The sequence below is a fragment of the Chiloscyllium plagiosum genome, unplaced genomic scaffold (assembly GCF_037043375.1).
Source record: "Chiloscyllium plagiosum isolate Xiang-an unplaced genomic scaffold, Cpla_swu_hap1 HiC_scaffold_38, whole genome shotgun sequence".
Taxonomy (NCBI): domain Eukaryota; kingdom Metazoa; phylum Chordata; class Chondrichthyes; order Orectolobiformes; family Hemiscylliidae; genus Chiloscyllium; species Chiloscyllium plagiosum.
The window spans coordinates 60,847,219-60,862,899 of record NW_028270176.1 but is presented as its reverse complement, the minus strand read 5'-3'; the positions used below and the strand labels follow the sequence as shown (position 1 = coordinate 60,862,899).

At 58.1% G+C, this 15,681-nt stretch overlaps 1 long non-coding RNA gene across 1 annotated transcript in view; it reads left to right on the top strand.

Moving 5' to 3' along the window:
• LOC148139537 (uncharacterized) overlaps window positions 1-12,340 on the top strand; it is a 165,985-nt gene extending 153,645 nt beyond the window's left edge. Inside the window, exon 3 of the long non-coding RNA XR_015753592.1 lies at window positions 12,295-12,340. This is a non-coding gene — a long non-coding RNA (uncharacterized LOC148139537). The remainder of the gene's footprint in view (window positions 1-12,294) is intronic.
• The last annotated feature ends 3,341 nt before the right edge of the window (window positions 12,341-15,681 follow it).

Here is a 15,681-nt window from a genome sequence, read left to right as displayed (position 1 = left end):
CCCCTCCCTCTGTACCCTTCTCTCTATTCACCCTCCTTCTGTCCCCTCTCTCTGTCCCCCCTCTCTGTCGCCCACTCTCTGCCCCGTCTCTGACACCGTCTCTCTGTCCCCGCTCTCTCTGCCCCCCCCCACTCTCTGTCCCCCATCTCTCTGTCCCCCTCTCTCTGTCGCCCTCTCTCTGCCCCCTCTCTCTCTATCCCCCTCTATCTCCCCACTCTTTGTCCCCTCTCTCTCTGTCCACACTCTCTCTGTCCCCCCTCTGTCTGTCCCCCCTCTCTCTGTTCCCCTCTCTCTGTCCCTCTCTATCTCCCCCTCTCTCTGTCCCCCTCTCTCTGACCCCCTCTACCTCCCACCCACCTCTCTCTTTCCACCCTCTCTCTGTCCCCCTCTCTCTGACCCCCCTATCTCCCCCTCTCTCTCTCTGCCCTGCTCACTCTATCGCCCTCTCTCTGCCCCCATTTCCCTCCCACCCGCCTCTCTCTTTCCCCCTCTCTCTGTCCGCCTCTCTCTGTCCCACTCTCTCTCTGCCCCCTCACTCTGTCCCCCCTCTCTGTCCCCCTCTCTCTGCCCCATCTCTCTCTGCCCCTCTCTCTCTCTGTCCCCCTCTCTCTCTGTCCCCCTCTCTCTCTGTCCCCTCTCTCACTGTCCCCCTCTCTGTCCCCCTCTCTCTGACCCACTCTACCTCCCCCTCTTTCTGTCCCCCTCCCTCTGACCCCCTCTATCTCCCCCACTCTCTGTCACCCTCTCTCTGTCCCTCTCTCTCTCCTCTCTGCCCCACCCCCTCTCTCTGCCCCTCTCTCTCTGTCCCCCTCTCTCTCTGTCCCCTCTCTCTCTGTCCCCCTCTATGTCCCCCAGTCTCTGTGCTCCCTCTCTGTTCCCCTCTCTCTGACCCACTCTACCTCCCCCTCTTTCTGTCCCCCTCCCTCTGACCCCCTCTATCTCCGCCACTCTCTGTGCCCCTCTCTCTGTCCCTCTCTCTCCCTCTCTCTGTCCCCCCTCTCTCTGCCCCTCTCTCTCTGTCCCCCTCTCTCTCTGTCCCCCTCTCTCTCTGTCCCCTCTCTCTCTGTCCCCCTCTCTCTCTGTCCCCCTCTATGTCCCCCACTCTCTGTGCCGCTCTCTCTGTCCCTCTTCCTCTGACCCCCTCCAGCTCCCCCTCTTTCTGTCCCCCTCTCTCTGACCCCTCTATCTCCCCCACTCTCTGCGCCCCTCTCTCTGTCGCTCTCTCTCTCTGATCCCCTCTACCTTCCCCTCTTTCTGTCCCCCTCTGTCTGATCCCCTCTATCTCCCCCACTATCTGTCCCCCTCTCTCTTCCCCCCTCTCTCTGTCCCCTCTCTCTTTGCCCCCTCTCTCTTTCCCCCTTCTCTGTCGCCCTCTCTCTGATCCTCTCTCTCTGCCCCCCTCTCTAACCCCCTCTCTCTCTGTACCCTCTCTCTCTGTGTCCCCACTCTCTCTATTCCCCTACTCTCTGTGCCCCTCTCTCTGACCCCCTCTATCTCCCACCCACCTCTCTCTCTCGCCTCGCTATCTGCCCTCTCTCTCTATCCCCACTCTCTATCCCCCTCTCTCTGTCGCCCACTAACTCCCCCTCTCTCTATCCCCCTCTCTCTGTCCCCCACTATCTCCCCCTCTCTCTGTCCCGTTCTCTCTGTCCCCCCCTCTCTCTGTCCTGCTCTCTCTGTTCCCCGTCTCTCTGTCCCGTCTCTCTCTCTCTCACCTGCCTTCTCTGACACGCTCTCTCTCACACCCACCTCTCTCTCTCTGTCACCCCTCTCTGTCCCCCTCTCTCTCTGACACCCTCTCTCTCCCACCCACCTCTCTCTCTCCCCGCTCTTTGCCCCCTCTCTCTGTCGCCCTCTCTCTCACACCCGCCTCTTTCTCTCCACGCTCTCTGCCCCCTCTCTCTGTCGCCCTCTCTCTCCAACTCGCCTCTCTCTATCCCGCCTCTCTTTCCCCCTCTCTCTCTGTCCCTCTCTCTCTGTCTATCTCTCTCTCTGTCCCGCTCTCTCTGTTCCCCTCTCTCTGTCCCGCCCTCTCTGTTCCCCTCTCTCTGTTCCCCTCTCTCTGTTCCACTCTCTTTGTCGCCCTCTCTCTGACCCCTCTCTCTCTGTCCCCCTCTCTCTGTGTCCCCTATCTCTCTGACCCCCTCCCTCTGTCCTTCTCTCGCTGTCCCCCTCTCTCTGTCGCCCTCTCTATGTCGCCATCTATCTGAACCCCTCTCTCTCCCACCCGCCTCTCTCTATTCCCCTCTTTGTCCCCCTCTCTCTCTGTCCCCCTCTCTCTGACCCCCGCTATCACCTCCACTCTCTGTCCCACTCTCTCTGTCGCCATCGCTCTGACCTCCTCTCTCTCACACCCGCCTCTCTATCTCCCCGCTTTCTGCCCCCTCTCTCTGTCACCCTCGTTCTCCAACCCGGATCTCTCAATCCCGCCTCTGTCCCCCTCTCTCTCTGTCCCCCTCTCTATCTGTCCCTCTCTCTCTCTGTCCACCTCTCTCTCTGTCCCGCTCTCTCTGTTCCCCTCTCTCTGTCCCGCTCTCTCTGTCCCGCTATCTCTGTTCCCCTCTCTCTGTTCCCCTCTCTCTGTTCCGCTCTCTCTCTGACCCCTCTCTCTCTCTGTCCCCCTCTCTCTGTCCCCCCCTCTCTCTCTGTCCCCCTCTCTCTCTGTCCCCCTCTCTCTCTGACCCCCTCTCTCTTTCCTTCTCTCTCTGTCCCCCTCTCTCTGTCCCCCTCTCTCTCTGTCCCCGTCTCTCTCTGTCCCCCTCTCTCTCTGACCCCCTCTCTCTTTCCTTCTCTCTCTGACCCCTCTCTCTCTGTCCCCCTCTCTCTGTCCCCCTCTCTCTCTGTCCCCCTCTCTCTCTGTCCCGCTCTCTCTGTTCCCCCCCTCTCTGACCCGCTCTCTCTCCCACACACCTCTCTCTGACCCACTCTCTCTCCCACGCGACTCTCTCTCTGTCCCCCTCTGTCTGTCTTCCTCTCTCTGTCCCCCTCTCTCTGCCCCCTCTCTCTCTGTCCGCCTCTCTCTGTCCCCCTCTCTCTGCCCACTCTCTCTCTCTGTTCCCTCTCTCTCTGACCCCCTCTCTCTCTGTCCACCTCTGTCTGTCCCCCTCTCTCTGTCCCCCTCTCTCTGCCCCCTCTCTCTCTGTCCCCCTCTCTCTGTCCCCCTCTCTCTGCCCCCCTCTCTCTGCCCCCTCTCTCTCTGTCCCCCTCTCTCTGTCCCCCTCTCTCTGTCCCCCTCTCTCTGCCCCCTCTCTCTCTGGCCCCCTCTCTCTCTGTCCCCCTCTCTCTGTCCCCCTCTCTCTGTCCCCCACTCTCCCAACTGCCTCTCTCTATCCTCCCTCTTTGTTCCCCCTTTCTCTCTGTCCCCCCTCTCTCTGTCCCCCCCTCTCTCTGACCCCCCTCTCTCTGACCCCCTCTTTGTCTGTCCCCCCTCTCTCTGTCCCACTCTCTTTGTTCCCCCTCTCTCTGTCCCCCTCTCTCTCCCACCCGCCTCTCTCTCTGTCGCCCTCTCTCTGCCCCCTCGCTCTCTGCCGCCATCTCTCTCTCTGCCCCATCTCTCTCTGCCCCTCTCGCCGTGTCCCCCTCTCTCTCTGTCCCTCTCTCTCTGTCCCCTCTCTCTCTGACCCCCTCTATCTCCACTGTCTGTGCCGCTGTCTCTGTCCCCCTCCCTCTGACCCCCCTCCAGCTCCCCCTCTTTCTGTCCCCATCTCTCTGACTCCCTCTATTTCCCCCACTCTCTGTGCCCCTCTCTCTGTATATCTCTCTCTGATCCCCTCTACCTCCCCCTCTTTCTGTCCCCCTCTGTCTGATCCCCTCTATCACCCCCACTCTCTGTCCCCCTCTGTCTGATCCCCTCTATCACCCCCTCTCTCTGTCCCCTCTCTCTTTGCCCCTTCTCTCTAACCCCCCTCTCTGTCGCCCTCGCTCTGATCCTCTCTCTCTGCCCCCCTCTCTAATCCCCTCTCGCTCTGTACCCCTCTCTCTCTGTGTCCCCACTCTCTCCATCCCCCTACTCTCTGCGCCCCTCTCTCTGACCCCCTCTATCTCCCACCCGCCTCTCTCTCTCCCCGCTCTCTGCCCCCTCTCTCTGTCCCCCTTCTCTGTCGCCCGCTCTCTGATCCTCTCTCTCTGCCCCCCACTCTCTAACCCCCTCTCTCTCTGTACCCCTCTCTCTCTCTGTCCCCACTCTCTCCATCCCCCTACTCTCTGTGTCCCTCTCTCTGAACCCCTCTATCTGCCACCCGCCTCTCTCTCTCTCCCCGCTCTGTGCCCCCTCTCTCTGTCCCCATTCTCTATCCCCTCTCTCTGTCCCCACTAACTCCCCCTCTATCTGCCCCCTCTCTCTGTCCCCCTCTCTCTCCTACCCGCCTCTCTTAATCCCCCCCCCCCCCCCCTTTGTCCCCCTCTCTGTCTGTCCCCCTCTCTCTCTCTGTCCTGCTCTCTCTGTTCCCCGTCTCTCTGTCCCCCTCTCTCTCTCACCTGCCTCTCTCTGACACGGTCTCTCTCACACCCACCTCTCTCTCTGTCCCCCCTCTCTGTCCCCCTCTCTCTGACATCCTCTCTCTCCCACCCGCCTCTCTCTCTCCCCACTCTTTGCCCCCTCTCTGTCGCCCTTTCTCTCACACCCGCCTCTCTCTCTCCCCGCTCTCTGCCCCCTCTCTCTGTCGCCCTCTCTCTCCAACCCGCCTCTCTCTATCCCGCCTCTCTGTCCCCCCCTCTCTCTGTCCCCACTCTCTCTGTCCACCACTCTCTCTGTCCCGCTCTCTCTGTTCCCCTCTTTCTGTTCCACTCTCTTTATTGCCCTTTCTCTGACCCCTCTCTCTCTGTCCCTCTCTCTCTGTCCCCCTCTCTCTGTCCCCCTCTCTTTCCCACCCGCCTCTCTCTGACCCCTCTCTCTCTTTCCCCCACTCTCTCCATCCACCCACTCTCTGTCCCCCTCTCTCTGTCCCCCTCTCTTTCCCACCCGCCTCTCTCTGACCCCTCTCTCTCTTTCCCCCACTCTCTCCATCCACCCACTCTCTGTGCCCCTCTCTCTGACCCCCTCGCTCTCTCCCCCACTCTGTACCCCTCTCTCTGTCCTCCTCTATCTCCCCCTCTCTCTGTCCTCCTCTCTCTGACCCCCTCTATCTCCCCCACTCTCTGTGTCCCTTTCTCTGTCACCCTCTCTCTGCCCCATCTCCCTCCCACCCACCTCTCTCTTTCCCCCTCTCTCTGTCCTCCTCTCTCTCTGCCCCCTCACTCTGTCCCCCTCTCTCTGATCCCCTCGCTCTCTCCCCCACTCTGTACCCCTCTCTCTGTCCTCCTCTATCTCCCCCTCTCTCTGTCCTCCTCTCTCTGACCCCCTCTATCTCCCCCACTCTCTGTGTCCCTTTCTCTGTCACCCTCTCTCTGCCCCATCTCCCTCCCACCCACCTCTCTCTTTCCCCCTCTCTCTGTCCTCCTCTCTCTTTGTCCCCCTTTCTCTCTACCCCCTCTCTCTGCCCCCCTCTCTCTCTTCCCCCTCACTCTGTCCCCCTCTCTCTGCCCCCATCTCTCTGCCCTCCTCTCCCTGCCCCCATCTCTCTCTGCCCGTCTCTCTCTCTCTCTGTCCTCCTCTCTCTTTGTCCCCCTTTCTCTCTGCCTCCTCTCGCTGTCCCCCTCTCTCTGTCGCCCTCTCTCTCTGTTCCCCTCTCTTTTTCGCCCTCTCTCTGACCCTCTCCCTCTGTCCCTCTCTCTCTGTCGCCCTCCCTCTTTCCCTCTCTCTCTGTCCTCCTCTCTCTGTCCCCTTTCTCTCTGTCCCCCTTTCTCTCTGTCCCCCTCTCTCTCTGTCCCCCTCTCTCACTGTACCCCTCTGTCTGACCCCCGCTATCTCCCCACTCTCTGTCCCACTCTCTCTGTCGCCATCTCTCTGACCACCTCTCTCTCCCACCCGTCTCTATCTCCCGCCTCTGTGTGTCGCCCTCCCTCTGTCCTCCTCTCTCTGCCCCATCTCTCTCCCACCTGCCTCTCTCTGTTCCCCCTCTCTTTGTCCCCCTCTCTCTCCCACCCGCCTCTCTCTGACCCCCTCTGTCTCTTTCCCCCACTCTCTTTATATCCCCCCATTCTCTGTGACCCTCTCTCTGACCCCCTCGCGCTCTCCCACACTCTGTACCCCTCTCTCTGTCCTCCTCTATCTCCCTCTCTCTCTGTCCCCCTCTCTCTGACCCCCTCCATCTCCCCCACTCTCTGTGCCCCTCTCTCTGTCACCCTCTCTCTGCCCCGTCTCCCTCCCACCCGCCTCTCTCTTTCCCCTCTCTCTCTGTCCCTCTCTCTCTGTCCCCCTCTCTCTCTGCCCCTCACTCTGTCCTCCTCTCTCTGCCCCATCTCTCTCTGCCCCTCTCTTTCTGTCCCGCTCACTCTCTGTCCCCCCCTCTCTGTCCCCTCTCTCTCTGTCTCACTCTATCTCCCCCATTCTCTGTGCCCCTCTCTCTGACCCAATCTACCTCCCCTCTTTCTGTCCCCCTCTCTCTGACCCCCTGTATCTCCCCCTCTCTCTGTCCCCCTCTCACTGACCCCCTCTCTCTCTGGCCCCCTCTCTCACTGTACCCCTCTCTCTGACCCCCGCTATCTCCCCACTCTCTGTCCCACTCTCTCTGTCGCCATCTCTCTGACCCCCTCTCTCTCCCACCCGCCTCTCTCGCTCCCCCGCTCTCGGACCCCCTCTGTCTGTCGCCCTTTCTCTGTCCCCCTCTCTCTGCCCACTCTCTCTCCCACCCGCCTCTCTCTATCACCCCTCTTTGTCCCCCTCTCTCTCAGTCCCTCTCTCTCTCAATCCCCCCTCTCTCTGTCCCGCTCTCTCTGTTCCCCCTCTCTCTGTCCCCCTCTCTCTCCCACCCGCCTCACTCGGTCCCCCTCTCTCTGTCCCCCTTTCTCTCTGCCCCCTCTCCCTGTCCCCCTCTGTCTGTCCCCCTCTCTCTGGCCCTTCTCTCTCTACCCCGCTTTCTGCCCCCCTCTCTGTCGCCCTCTCGCTGCCCCCTCTCTCTCTGCCCCCTTCTCTGTTGCCCTCTCTCTGCACCCTCTCTCTCTGCCCCTCTCCCTGTCCACCTTTCTCTCTCTGTCCCCTCTCTCTCTGTCCCCCACTCTCTCCACCCGCCCACTTTCTGTACCCCTCTCTCTGACCACCTCTATCTCCCCCACTCTCTGTGCTCCTCACTCTGTCGCCCTCTCTCTGCTCCCATCTCCCTCCCACCACCTCTCTCTCTTTCCCCCTCTCTCTCTGGCCCCCTCTCTCTGTCCCCCCTCTCTCTGCTCCGCTCACTCTGCCCCGCTCACTCTGCCCCTCTCTCTCTGTCCCCTCTCTCTGTCCCCCTCTATCTCCCCCACTCCCTGTGCCCCTCTCTCTGCCCCCTCTGTCTAACCCACTCTGCCTCCCCTCTTTCTGTCCCCCTCTCTCTGACCCCCTCTATCTCCCCCACTCTCTGTGCCCCTGTCTCTGTCCCCCTCCCTCTGACTCCCTCTATCTCCCCCTCTCTCTTTCCCCCTCTCTCTGACTGCCTCTCTCTCTGTCCCTCTCTCTCTGTCCCCCTCTCTCTGTCCTCCCCTCTCTGCCGCCCTCCCTTTGTCCCCCTCTCTCTCTGTCCCAATCTCTCTGACCCCCTCTATCTCCCCCACTCTCTGTTCCCCTCTCTCTGTCGCCCTCTCTCTGACCCCCTCTATCTCCCACCCGTCTCTCTCTCTCCCCGCTCTCTGCCCCACGCTCTCTGTCCCCCTCTCTTTGTCCCCTTCTTTCTGTTCCCCTCTCTTTGTCGCCCTTTCTCTGACCCCGTCTCTCTCTGTCCCTCGCTCGCTGCCCCTCTCTCTGTCCCCCTCTCTCTGTCCCCCTCTCTCTATACCCCTCTCTCTGTCGCCCTCTCTCTCTGTCCCCTCTCTCTCTGTTCCCTCTCTCTGACCCCCGCTATCTACCCCACTCTCTGTCCCACTCTCTCTGTCGCCATCTCTCTGACTCCCTCTCTCATCCACCCGCCTCTCTCTCTCTCCCGCTCTCTGAACCGCTCGGTCTGTCGCCCTCTCTCTGTCCCCCTCTCTCTGCCCCTCTCTCCCACCCGCCTGTCTCTATCCCCCCTCTTTTTCCCCCTCTCGCTCAGTCCCCCTCTCTCTCTGTCCCCTTCAATCGGTTCCCCCCTCTCTGTCCCCCTCTCTCTCCCACCCGCCTCTCTCTGACCCCTCTCTCTCCCAATCGCCTCTCTCTCTGTCCCCCTCTCTCTGTCCCATTTCTGTCTGCCCTCCTCTCTGTCCCCCTCTCTCTGTCCCCCCCTCTCTGTCCCCTCTCTTTGTCTCCCCCTCTATCTACCCCCCTCTCTGTCCCCCTCTCTCTGTCCCCTCTCTCTGTCCCCTTCTCTGTGTCCCCCTCTCTCTGTCCCCTCTCTCTGTATCCCCCTCTATCTCCCCCACTCTCTGTGCCCCTCTCTCTGTCAACCTCTCTCTGCCCCATCTCCCTCCCACCCGGCTCCCTTTTTCCGCTCTCGCTCTGTCCCCGTCTCTCTCTGTCCCACTCTCTCTGTCCCTCTCTCTCTCTGCCCCCCTCACTCTGTCACCCTCTCTCTGTCCCATCTCTCTCTGCCCCTCTCTCCCTGTCCCGCTCTCTCTCTGCCCCCTCTCTCTCTGTCCCCCTCTATCTTCCCCACTCTCTGTGCACCTCTCTCTGTCCCCCTCCCTCTGACCCTCCCTCTCTCTGTCCCTCTCTGTCTGTCCCCCTCTCTCTGTCGCCCTCTCTCTGCCCCCTCTCTTTCAGTGTCCCTCTCTTTCTGTCCCCATCTCTCTGACCCCCTCTATCTCCCCGACTCTCTATTTCCCTCTCTCTGTTACCCTCTCTCTGACCCCTCTCTCTGTCACCCTCTCTCTGTCCCCCCCTCTGTCCCCTTCTCTCTCCCACCCACCTCTCTATCTGTCCCCCTCTCTCTGTCCCCCTCTCTCTGTCCCCGCTCTCTGCCCCCTCTCTGTCTCCCCCTCTATCTCCCCCACTCTCTGTGCCGCTCTCTCTGTCCCCCTCCCTCTGACTCCCTCCAGCTCCCCCTCTTTCTGTTCCCCATCTTTCTCTGACCCCCTCTACCTCCCCCACTCTCTGTACCCCATCTCTCTGTCGCCCTCTCTCTTGATCCCCTCTGCCTCCCCCTCTTTCTGTCCCCCTCTCTCTCTGTCCCCTTCTCTCTTTGTCCCGCTCTCTCTGTTTCCCCTCTCTCTGTCGCCCTCTCTCTTGATCCCCTCTACCTCCCCCTCTTTCTGTCCCCCTCTCTCTCTGTCCCCATCTCTCTTTGTCCCGCTCTCTCTGTCCCCCTCTCTCTCCCACCCGCCTCTCGCTGACCCACTCTCCCACCCGCCTCTCTCCCTGTACCTCCCTCTCTCTCTGCCCCCTCTCTCTCTGCCCCCTCTCTTTCTGTCCCCTCTCTCTCCCCCGCTCTCTGCCACCCTTGTCCCCCTCTCTCTCTGTCCCCTCTCTCTCTCTGTCCCCCACTCTCTCCATCCCACCACTCTCTGTGCCCCTCTCTCTGACCAACTCTCTCTCCCCCACTCTGTCCCCCTCCCTCTGTCCCCCTCTCTCTGCCCCCTCTCCCTCCCACCCACCTCTCTCTTCCCCCCTCTCTGTCCCGCTCTCTCTGCCCCCTCTCTCTGTCCCCCTCTCTCTGCCCAAATATCTCTCTGCCCTCTCTCTCTGCCCCTCTCTGTGTCCCTCTCTCTCTGTGCCTCTCTCTCTGTCTCCCTCTCTCTCTGTCCCTCTCTCTCTGTCCCCCTCTATCTCCCCCACTCTCTGTCCCGCCCTCTCTCTGTTCCCCTTTCTCTCGCTCCCCCTCTCTCTGTCGCCCTCTTTCTGCCCCCTCTCTCTGTCGCCCTCTCTCTGACCCACTCTCGCTCCCACCCGCCTCTGTCTGTACCCCCTCACTGTCACCCCCTCTCTATGTCCCCCCTCTGTTCCCCCTCTCTTTGAACCCCTCTATCTACCCCACTCTCTGTCACCCCTCTCTCTGTTCCCGTCTCTCTATCCCCCCCTCTCTCTGTCCCCCTCACTCTCTGTCCCCCTCTCTCTGTCGCCCTCTCTCTGCCCCCCCTCTCTCTGTCCCTCTCTCTCTCTGTCCCCTTTCTCTGTCCCCCTCTCTCTGACCCCTCTCTCTGTCCCCTGTCTCTCTGTCCCTCTCTCTCTGTCCCCTCTCTCTCTGTCACCTCTTTCTCTATCCCCCTCTCTCTCTCTGTCCCCCTCTCTCTCTGTCCCCCTCTCTTTGTCCCCCCTCTCTGTCCCCCTCTCTCTGCCCGCTCTCTCCCTGTCCCCCTCTCTCTCTGTCCCCCTCTCTCTACCCCCCCTCTGTCCCCCTCTCTCTGCCCCCTCTCTCTCTGTCCCCCTCTCTCTGTCCCCCTCTCTCTCTGTCCCCCTCTCTCTCTGTCCCCTTCTCTCTGTCCCTCTCTCTCGGCCCCACTCTCTGTCCCCTCTCTCTCTCTGTCCCCTCTCTCTCTGTCCCCCTCTCTCTCTGACCCCCTCTCTCTGATCCCCTCTATCTCCCCTTCTCTTTGTCCACCTCTCAGTGTCGCCCTCACTCTGACCCACTCTATTTCCCCCCTCTCAGTCCCCCCTCTCTGTCCCCCTTCTCTTTGCCCCCTCTCTCTGTCCCCTCTCTCATTATGTCCTCCCCTATTTCTCTCTCTCCCTCCCTCAACTTATCTTTCCCTTCCCTCTCTCTCTCCCTCTGTCTCTCCCTGCTCCTTCGCTCTCTCTCCATCTTCTCTCACTCCCGAACCCCCAACCTTGGTCTCTCTCTCTCCCCACCTCCCTCCGTTTCTCTCTGAATGAATCTCTCTCCCTCCTGTCCCGCCCTTCCTCTGTCTCAGACACACTCTGTCTCCCTGGTCCTTCCCTCTCACTCTGACCCAGAGATTGGGGGGTTGGTGGTGAGGCTGCGTGTGGGTGACATGATAAAGAGATGTCGGAAGTGGGAGGTGGGGAAAACGGGGTAGAGACGACATTGCAGGAGGGAGAGAGAGACGGCAGGAGAGAGAGAGAGTGAGGGTGAGGGGGAGAGAGAAGAGTGGAGGCAGGTGGATAAACTCATGTTGGGGTGTGAGAGAGAGAGGGGGGAGAGTGAGAGAGGGGGGAGAGTGAGGCAGAAAGAATAGTGGAGGCAGGTGGAGAAACCGGGGTTGGGGGGGGTGTCTGAGAGGGGAAGAGAGAGAGTGAAAGGGAGAGGTGGTGAGAAAGAGACAGTGGGCAGAAAGAGAAAGAGAGGGAGAGAATTGAGGAGGGAGAGTGGGGGAGAGGAAATGGGGAGGCCAGGTTGGAGTGGGGGGGGTGTCAGAGGGAGTTAAACCCAGCTCCTGAGCTCAGGGCGCGGTGCCCTCCCCTTCCCTGAGGCCCGGAACTTGGGGCTGAGTCTCTCCAGCTCAGCTTCTCCAACACAAAGACACACAACAACATCAGTCACTCTGCTGCTCGGCACGCTTTAATCAATATTTTTATAGTTTACAAATTGGAAATGATGGATACAGTCAGTGGGATGGTGCCTTTTCTCACTGGCCCCTGAGTTGTGAGAAACATTGAAATGCTTTCCTGTAACCCCTCTGTGGGATAAGGATGGACAAACCAGCGCTACCCTCAGTCTGTTACCATAGCGACAGCCTGCTCCATCGCTGAAACACTGAACTGAAATGAGAAAATCCCGGATGGATTGATTAATGAGGGAATTTGATGGATGGACGGACGTGGGTGAAGGGATATTTCAGCACATTCTTCAGCTGCTGCCTGAACTTAGTCTGGGTCACGGCATAAATCGCGGTGTTTGTGCAGCAACTGAGGAGCTGCAGTATGAAGCCCAATTCCTGCACAAAGCGATGGAGATACACAGACCGATACCCAAAATCCCACATCCGTAACCATATAGAATACAGCATTAACATTGACCATAACAGGATGAAATTGGCCGAGATCAGAAACAGTAAAACGATGGATTTTTTCCGGTTTCTCATTTCAGTGTCAGACTGAGCGTCCCCATTGGTGTGAGCGCGGAGTCTCCTGCGGGCTCTGCTGGTCACTACAATGTGTCTGACGGTGAGAACATTGAGCAGCAGAATCAGGAGAAATGGGAGACACGGGGTTAGAATGTGGTGGAGGAACTCGATTGTGACCCAGACACTGGATAATCGAACAGCGCCTGTTATATCACAAAACCAGGGGGCGTTCCCCAGCCCATACCGAGCCCTGAGCATAAAATACCAGAAAATGTTCTTTAAACAGCTCAGCACAGTCACTGCTCCCAGAACCACAGCCACCGTCTTCTCACTGCAATATTTACTTTTCAGCTTCTGGCAACAAATGGCCACAAACCGATCAAAGGTGAAAGTGACGGTGAACCAGACAGAGCAGTCAGTGGCTGCATAAAGCAGGACGGCGTGGATATTACACACGGGGACGGAGTACAGGAAATAAAACTGTTCCCGATAAACAATGGGAATGTGTCTCAGGATCAGGTCGAGGATAATGACCAGGAGATCCGCCGCTGCCATGGCCCCCAGGTAACGTCTGACACATGGAGACAATCCACAATCTTTATAAAGCAGGACGTAGATGGTCACTATGTTAACTGTGAGGAAGGAAAACAAACCCATTATCCATCAGCCTGGAGGCAAAGGGACCCGTTTGATGGGGGACCCAGTGAGATTTTCAAATGTGTCCCTGTATTCAGGGATTTATTAAAATAATCTGAGCTAGAATAACAAATGGGAAGGTCGGAATTACTGAAAAAAATGTGACTTAAACCACAAGAAACACTCCCTCCCCAAACACACAGAGGCACATCCAAAAGGACAGATGGTTTCTAGAACATTCCCACACACTCGATCACTCGAGAGCAGACACAGGTCACTCCTTCCCAGTTCCTAATACGGAGGGTGGAAACGTCGCTGTCCTGAAGGGTTCTCTCCCAGTTTCCTGAAGACAAACTGAGTTTGGGAATTCCTGTATTTTGGTCTAAATTGTGGTCGATCCTGTGTCGTGGAGAAATGTAAACGCAGGGAAAACGCAGGGATTCCCCCCCTTTAACTGCCTGAGGGACCTTCGGAACAGTGTCTCCTTCTCCCTGGAACGGGATCTCTTCCCTCGGGATCTTATCGTTTGTTCAATTCATTGACGTCCGGCCGTTCACAAACAATGTCAGGGACAGAACGTTCCGGGGAATGGCAGTTATAGAATGTCGGGGACAGAACGTTCCGGGGAATGGCAGTTATAGAATGTCAGGGACAGAACGTTCCGGGGAATGTCAGTTATAGAATGTCAGGGACAGAACGTTCCGGGGAATGTCAGTTATAGAATGTCGGGGACAGAACGTTCCGGGGAATGGCAGTTATAGAATGTCGGGGACAGAACGTTCCGGGGAATGTCAGTTATAGAATGTCGGGGACAGAACGTTCCGGGGAATGTCAGTTATAGAATGTCAGGGACAGAACGTTCCGGGGAATGTCAGTTATAGAATGTCAGGGACAGAACGTTCCGGGGAATGTCAGTTATAGAATGTCTGGGACAGAACGTTCCGGGGAACGTCAGTTATAGAATGTCAGGGACAGAACGTTCCGGGGAATGTCAGTTATAGAATGTCAGGGACAGAACGTTCCGGGGAATGTCAGTTATAGAATGTCAGGGACAGAACGTTCTGGGGAACTCCTTGACCTGTCCATGACCTTTCCCCCCTACCCACCCCACCAACATGATGTACTGTACCTGGACACAATGTAACATTAATGGGGTGAGAGACGGAGGGTCCAATCACAGGGATGGGAACTAAAGGCATTGCCAGATCAGCTGAAATGGTTAGATATACCACATTCTCAATCCACCTCACAGAACCAGCCCAGACACCATACACCCAGAGGGGATATCTGTTCACCGTGGAACACTGTGCAGACCAGGCCAGTGTCCTGCTCAGTACAACCCAGCAATCTGGCCAGAGTGGAGCACTGCACAGATCAGATCAGGGCATTGACCTATAATCCCAGACCACTTATCTGTCCAGCGCGGTGAGAACTGCAGACCACAGCAGTGCATTGACCTATAATCCCAGACCACTTATCTGTCCAGCGCGGTGAGAACTGCAGACCACAGCAGTGCATTTATCTGTAACCCCGGACCAGATATCTGTCCAGCACAGTGAGAAGTGCAGACCACAGCAGTGCATTGTTCTATAACCCCGGACCAGATATCTGTCCAGCGCAGTGAGAAGTGCAGACCACAGCAGTGCATTTATCTATAACCCCGGAGTAGATATCTGTCCAGCAGCGGGAGCTGTGCAGACCACAGCAGGGCATTATCTATAAACCTCAACCAGATAGTCTGACCAGCACAGTGACCTGTGCGGTGGTCACCCGTGAATTAATCTGTAAACCAGGAGCAGTTACCCTCCCAACATGTAGGGCTGTGTACACCAAACCAGGGCATTGATCTGTAACCCAGGAGCAGTTACCCTCCCAACATGTAGGGCTGTGTACACCAAACCAGGGCATTGATCTGTAACCCAGGAGCAGTTACCCTCCCAGCATGTAGGACTGTGTACACCAAACCAGGGCATTGATCTGTAACCCAGGAGCAGTTACCCTCCCAGCATGTAGGGCTGTGTACACCAAACCAGGGCATTGATCTGTAACCCAGGAGCAGTTACCCTCCCAACATGTAGGGCTGTGTACACCAAACCAGGGCATTGATCTGTAACCCAGGAGCAGTTACCCTCCCAGCATGTAGGGCTGTGTACAACAAACCAGGGCATTGATCTGTAACCCAGGGGCAGTTACCCTCCCAGCATGTAGGGCTGTGTACACCAAACCAGGGCATCGATCTGTAACCCAGGAGCAGTTACCCTCCCAGCATGTAGGACTGTGTACACCAAACCAGGGCATTGATCTGTAACCCAGGAGCAGTTACCCTCCCAGCATGTAGGGCTGTGTACCCCAAACCAGGGCATTCATCTGTAAACCAGGAGCAGTTACCCTCCCAGCATGCAGGGCTGTGTACACCAAACCAGGGCATTGATCTGTAACCCAGGAGCAGTTACCCTCCCAGCATGTAGGGCTGTGTACCCCAAACCAGGGCATTCATCTGTAAACCAGGAGCAGTTACCCTCCCAGCATGTAGGGCTGTGTACACCAAACCAGGGCATTCATCTGTAACCCTGGAGCAGTTACCCTCCCAAAATGTAGGGCTGTGTACACCAAACCAGGGCATTGATCTGTAACCCAGGAGCAGTTACCCTCCCAGCATGTAGGGCTGTGTACCCCAAACCAGGGCATTGATCTGTAACCCAGGAGCAGTTACCCTCCCAGCATGTAGAGCTGTGTACACCAAACCAGGGCATTCATCTGTAACCCACGAGCAGTTACCCTCCCAGCATGGAGGGCTGTGTACACCAAACCAGGGCATTGATCTCTAACCCAGGAGCAGTTACCCTCCCAGCATGGAGGACTGTGTACACCACCCCAGTGCATTGCTCAGTAACAGTGTGTTAGATCACTGATGGAAATGTGTTGCTGGAAAAGCACAGCAGGTAAGGCAGCATCTAGGGAACAGGAGAATTGACGTTTCGGGCATTAGCCCTTCTTCAGGATCTCCAGCATCTGCAGACCTCATTTTCTCTTGTTAGATCACTGCCCAGTGTGGGGAATCTTGCAGCCCATGCTGGAAGTGACAGGATGTGCAGCTCCCAT